Source organism: Limulus polyphemus, unplaced genomic scaffold (genome assembly GCF_000517525.1).
Source record: "Limulus polyphemus unplaced genomic scaffold, Limulus_polyphemus-2.1.2 Scaffold3072, whole genome shotgun sequence".
Taxonomy (NCBI): Eukaryota; Metazoa; Arthropoda; class Merostomata; order Xiphosura; family Limulidae; genus Limulus; species Limulus polyphemus.
This window is the reverse complement of record NW_013668682.1, coordinates 139430-146627: the sequence shown is the minus strand read 5'-3', so window position 1 is coordinate 146627 and position 7198 is coordinate 139430.

Here is a 7198-nt window from a genome sequence, read left to right as displayed (position 1 = left end):
GTCAGATAAGTCTAAAATGTGAAGAACAACGTCACCAGATTAGCCCAGAACGTGACTTAAAATAAAAAAGAACAGATTGAAAATGTTAGGTCAGTGAAATCTAATCAGTAAATAGGTCAGCCAGGTGGGTAGGTTGATGGGGTTCATAGCATGGTTTTACAACCATTACACGCCCATAAAAATGACACTTAGAGGCTTAGTAAACCTTTATACATCTTGGTCAAGCAACACTTATATGGTGTTCACAGGTGTTCATACATCCATAGTGTCCATGAATGGCATGATCTACATGTCACCATTGGGTCTCCACTTGACCAATACTCAATTAGCCATATTGCCATTATTGCTATTTCCAAAGTAAATGGCAGCATTCTCTATGTAAACTGGGCTATACACATGAACTCTGACCAGATCAGGTAAAACTAATCCTTAACTAAAATCACCAACATCTCTGTTTTCTTTCTTTAGGGACCTTCTCCCAGTTATATGTTTAGTATTAGCAATTATCAAAGGTTAATCTCATGAGTACTACTTTTCATGTTCCCTTAGTACTCTTACAGCATGCATTTTCCTGCATTATGGCGGCCCTTTGTACTGAAACATCAAAAATATTCTGAAAACTGTGGGTTTTTTAAAACATTTCATTCTGCATGCTTGAAAGTATTTTATCACAATCAAATATATTATTGGGTACACTAAGTTTGTATTTGTTACGACATTTAAGCTACTGTCTGTGAATTTATTGTGCTTTTGATAATTTTATCTACTTAAATATTCTGATCCTAAACAACCGAAATATCTAACACCATTCTTTCCAAAAAACACGGGTAAAACTTTATTTTTCTCTCAGACCTAGTTTTGCAGTACTCGAAAACATCACGTGAAACTGCATTTCCTCTAAGTATTGACGTAAGTCTGTTACTCTTATCTTTCTATGAACATTCACTTCATGCTGAATATTTCAATGTAGAAACTGAAACAATCTCTCTTGAGTATTAATGAAAATAACATGTATACTGTATTTTGCAGTATTATCACAGGCCACTGATAATTGCACTTAACTGTATATTGCAAAGTGTTAATATTGGAATCCAATTATTTATTTCCGGTTCCAAGTAACTAAATAATTGTGTTTATTATGTAATTGATTCATTCTTGTTGTACAACACTCATGAATGACTTCGTGTGATGTTCCTACATGCATGTGGGACCATGCAGATGTCTTTATTTAGACATTTATATTGTCATATACATTTTTCTCAAATACACGTCACCACATGCACCAATAGGTTAAACAAATAGCCTTCCGCTTCCTATTGATTGTTATCCATCTTGGTTTACTTTAAAAAATTATGGTTAGTAGCTTGGCTGAGTAGATGCTGACACCTGCAGGCTGTAAAAATTCAGTTTTTTTTTCTTTTCAGGATCTCACAAAATAAATACTCAAAGACCTAGCCTAGTTGAACGAAAATTATGCAGCTAAATTGTCTAATAATTCAAGATTTATACCTATGGTATACGTCAAAATTCATTGAAATTAACACACAACTACGTCACTGTATTCGGAGGAGTTCTTCCAGCCTCAAAAATAAAGATCTAACAAAACTTCTAGCAATATTGTCTGTAGATCTTTTGTTACTCTGCAAGATTAGGTGAGTGATTCTTACTGAATATTGAATATTTTGGCTAGGGACAAAAGCACTTGGAACCTCAGAAAAGAAGACATGCAAAGCTATTTTATCATGTTTTCGAACACCTAATTCTCATATTCAGTCGTGCAAACTGTTGATGTATTAAGCATTATATCTACTGGCATCAGTTATCCTAAACGTTTTAATGAATTAGTAGTTGCAAAATATAATCCACACATTACTATCTGAAAGCTTAGAAAGCAATGACATATACTTCCTTTCAATCATAGAGTGCTCGACTTAATGATTGCTCCTAACTGAGTAATCAAATGGAAGCCATACAGATGAATTCTGGGTTAAATCCCAATTATATCTGTTGGGAGGTCAACAGTAACAGTTTTGTGGACCTTCAGAGCTGAAAATCACTTCTGGATCCGATGTTTTTCATTTGGCTCATGAACAGCTAGATAAGTGTCATCAACACTTACCTCCTCATCCTCATTGTTCTCGCCATCATCCAGCTCAAATACCTCTTCATCTGACTTTTCATAATCAAAGTCAAGAGGCTTCTGTGGTGCTGGTAGAAACTAAAGCCATACCCAATCTCCACTTTGGTATATCCATTGCTTCATTGTCCTAATGTAGCATCTTTTCTGACATATGGTGGCCTTTCTACATGCTGACGTGTAAATCAACTAATGCAGATCTTAATCACTTTACACGTTTAAGTGGACGCTGTGGGATGTGAGTTGTAGTTGGAAGATTGTACATGATGTCTACCATAAGCAAAATTACTTGACTGAAATGAGCATATTTGATGAGCAACTTATTTATTTCTATTCAGTTGTATGATACACAATCATGATGTAGGGCAAGTGTTTATACCAATCAGTTCATTCTGGGTTAACAAGCTTGGTGAACATGCATTTGACAGCTTGTATCATCCTTTCCATCAATCCATTAGACAGAGGATGGTAAGGTGACGTTTGCATCTTCACCACACCCAACATTACATAACTCTATGAGCAATTGACTGTTAAGCTTGCTCCCTGATCTGAAAAGATCTATTCAGGTGCTTCAAACAGGCTATCCAGTGTTCCACCAGTGCATCAGCCTTGGACCGTGCAGATGTAACATTCAGTGGATAAGTCTCGGCCCAATTAGTAAAATAGTCACTTACCACAAGTATATATAGATGACCTATATCCATCTCTGGAGCTAGAAAATCTCATATCTGAGAACTATGGGGACAACTAGCTGCAACGCAGGTTAAGAACTACTGGTCAGTGGTCAGTCACAATGGTACAACACAACTTCCATCCCTATAAGTTAGTTGTACGAGTGCCATAGATTACATGCATACATACTATGTACTTCAATCTAAGTTGGTCGTGTTTCACCTTGATGCACAGAAAGAGGTGCATATGGTAGATCTGGGCCCTTCAGTTGTTCTTCTCAGAGCTCCCTAAACGTTAATTGTGGCATCTATTCACTTGTGTATCCTCCTATTTGTGCATTGTTATTATATGAGAAATGGTCTTAACACTCACATGGTTTCCAAGTTCTGAACATTCAACAAACTGACAGGGCCTCACGGTTCGATGAGATAATCCAACTGCATTTTGATGTTGTGAGCCTGAACAACAACATATAATTAAATCATACTCCTGCAATGCTGTTATCCAGTAAGTTATAATTTCTTGAGGGTTTAACATTCATGAACCATTTCAAAAATGTATGGTATACTTGAAAACAGAATTTCTACCATAAAAAAGTGCCAAAAGTATTTCATAAAGCAACACATGCAAGCAATTCTTTTTTCCTCATGCAGTATCTGAATTCCAGGATCATGAGCGCATGACTAGCATATGTAATTACAAATTCCACTCTATCCTGCAATGACAACAGCACTTCTTAAATTCCAATACTGCTGACATAATTTTCCAGAAGGAATTAACAATCCTGCCATGGATATGCTAATTCTGAGTTTTTTACTAAAACACATATCAGGAACTGTGTGATTGTTTGCACGTTATGCTGTAGTTGAAATGAATTTCTGCCTTAGTAAGAGTGAATAAAAATGAATCGAATTAAGAGAAGTTGGCAATAAGTGATTAGTAATATGACACGAATCCATGAAAACTGAAGACTTCTCATTTGGTAACAGGTTGAGGCCAATCTCGCAACACTGCTATTTTAGCAAGATTAGTGGAGATTCCTTCTCTATTTACAATATCATAAAAATTTCTATCTTCCTGCACATAGACACACTTTTCTAAGTTTCAGTTTTAAGTTCACACACAGTCATGTGTTAAAATTCAAGGACTTCTTAAGGTTTTTTTTCAAAGCTTCAACTTTTGTTTTTCAAAGACTTCCAACAACAGATATTCATGAACTTTGGACAAATTATCTTTCAAAATTCACAGGATTCAAATTAACGTATTTATGTGGTTTCTTGCAAAAGAATCGGAAGATAACCTCAAATTGCTGTACTTTGTCTAGTACTTTTTCGGTACAAACCACACAGTAACTTAAATTATGTGTCCACATACATTAAGAATCTGCCATTGTTAATACTAATCTATAAAACATCAAAGTCCAAAAATTTAATGCACATAGAACACCTATATATTAAAATTTTATTTCTGAACAAAAATCATAAATATACACAGCAAACACAGCTTTATTTTTATATCATAGTATATTTCGTTCTCTTCCAAAATAAAAAAAATAAAACTTTCTCATTGGAAAACATAAAATTGTATCACTTCCAAAAGTCTGGAAAACGTTAGACAATTTGATTTTACTGTTTAAGTAGAGGTGTTTTTTGTTCAGTTCTTTCTCTGTTTTACCACTCTTCTTTGTTTTTCTTTGCCAGTTCTCCTTAAAGAGTTTGACTCAGTTATGAAAGCAAGTTTTCCTATTCGCTTACCTTTTTCTACTAGGCTGTCAACAAACGTTTTTAACTGTTATATACCCACTTTAGTGCCTTTTCTCCTGATTTCATCCAAAATACTTTGTACTTTTTTGTTCTTCATCCATTTTCCTCTACTATCTTTGATCTTCCAGGTATAGTTCATAATGATTTGAGCACTTGGAACTGAGATGAGTAGTTCTTTAGAGATGGGAGCATTGAGTATTTCTTCAACTGATTTTACATAGTCATAGATCATATGTTGGGTCACAATAGATCTCTCCTTCAGATTTTCAACCCCTACTTCCTTATTTATAGAGAAAACTCTCTCAATACTTGCCTGCCCTTGTGACAAGTAGTAGTTTGACATCTTCTAGATGTTTGGTGTATACAGTATCCTCTCTAAGAAACACATCACACCTATCAGAACTTTTAATAAACTTTTCAGGACCAAGAACAGGGATCTTATCCAATGCCAAGGAAAGCTGTTGATTATTCCTTCACTATCATTTTATTTCAGCATCTTTACACTTAACAATATATCTATTACATTTTTGAATTTGTTTTTGCACACTGACGGATCACAAACCATGTTTCTTAGGTTCAAGCAAAAGAAAGTTCTAACAAAAGAGTAGGACAGAGGACATTTTTCTATTATCTTCTTTACTTGACAAGAATATCTCTACATTCAAGCCAATACTCAGTGGTGTGCTTTTCCCTACAGTTCACCTTTTTAAGAGCTCTTCCCACTAGGATAAAATATTTTTTTGTAGTGGATGTAGGTTTCTTTCTTTCTCAATATCAATTCTGACATGCTTGCCAACACAAGAGGCTGCTGAAATTAAACCATTCTCAATAAATCTTCTCATTAATGCTCGGAATACTTCACTCAGGTCATCTGAAATGACACAGACCATTGATACGTCTGTTTGATAGATTAGAAAGTCTCCAAATGGAGGGCCATAGTCTGGAATAAGTGAATCTTTGCCCTAGAGTGGTTAACTGACAGCCTCTGCAATGGTTTCGAATAATTTGCATCCTGGTTCTGGTGGAGACTTGTTTTTTATTGTGCTAACATAAGTTGCTACATCATCCCAAATTGAGAGTTCTTGATCGCACGCAGGTCTATTCTCAATCCATTGGCAGTTTACATACTTCAGAGGCATTTCTTATGAATCTGAAGCAATTTTGCAGTAATTTTCCCTCCTGATGGTATAATCTTTAAACAAATAATACAATTTTTTAATACAGGCAATGACTTTACAGTAGTTTTATTCATGAAACTCAAAATTAATTGTATGTAAAAATTATATAAAGCTAAATATAACTTAAACATTAAAAAAGGGCCGTAGAAATATGCTCTTACCTAGAAATGCTCATCTAAAATAGTGGGTGAATGTCCATTTGCTTCTGTTGATTCTTCTTATTCAGCATTTCATCAAACAACACAACAAAATGTCCATTCAAAGACTGCAATAAGTTTCTTAAAGTGTTCAGCAAAGCCAAATCTACTTAGTTATGCATCATTTCTATCACGTTGAAATTCTGCAGCAATTTTGCTGTCCAAGAACATAGCATGAAATAATTTACTAATATTAGTTTTTGAAGTACAACAGCTACGAGAAACAAAGTATGAAGAGACCACAAACCTCAGTCTGCAGTAATTCATTTTTAGAAAACGATTCTTTCATGTTTGAAAGTGCTAGAACCTCCTGGTTTTGTCCTACTATTCCAAAAAAGATTTGCTGTTTTTTTTCTGAAAAACTCAATGTACAGTTTTATCAAAGACCTTCGCATTTGTACAATGCTTTTCACTTCACATATGTGATCTTAGTAAACTTTCACCCATCTTGCACAGATAGATTACCTTATTACAAGCGATACAACATGATTTACAGTGACATCCTTTGTATTCTCTGACCCAGTTTTTGATTTCATCTTGGTCTAACCATTTCTATTGAATACATACTTCTCTGTGACGAAAGATGAGAATATAGCATTCAAATTGATAATTCATGAAAATAGACGTATATAAAATAACTTTTATCACCAGTTTTTCTGGCTCATATTTTCGCTTTAAAAATCAGACTAGCAAAATGACGAAAAACAAGTTACTTTCTACAAAACCTCACGACAGTTGAATGGAATGCCACTCCATACTTAGCAATTATTAGACAAACGAAACTTCTGAATGGCCTGAACAAGCGTAAAACGTAAGACCACATTTTGATATAAATTTTATGAAATAGTTTGATTTAAGGATTTTAAAAGTGGTTTTGTTGAAATTGAAGGGCTTTTTATAGGAAAATTTGAAGTTAAGGACCTTTCAAGCTCTGCGTGAACCTTAAATTAATACTTGCTAGAAAACCATTTTTAAGTTATCAGATGCAGACTCCACAGACACGCAGATTAGGCATTTCTCCCAATGCATCCCTTGTTCCAGTAGTCTCTAGAAAGTGATGAAGACTTTACCCAGACAGATCGTCATGAAAAATACTTAAATACACGATCTAAAGTACTAAAAGTTGTCTTGGGCCTGCTTTTGTTCTCTCATTCAACTTGCCAGTATCCAGATCCCAGAACTAAGGTATTGAACCGTCAGATACCTTCTGACACATTCAGACATTTGTCTATTCATGGTAGTGGAAACGCA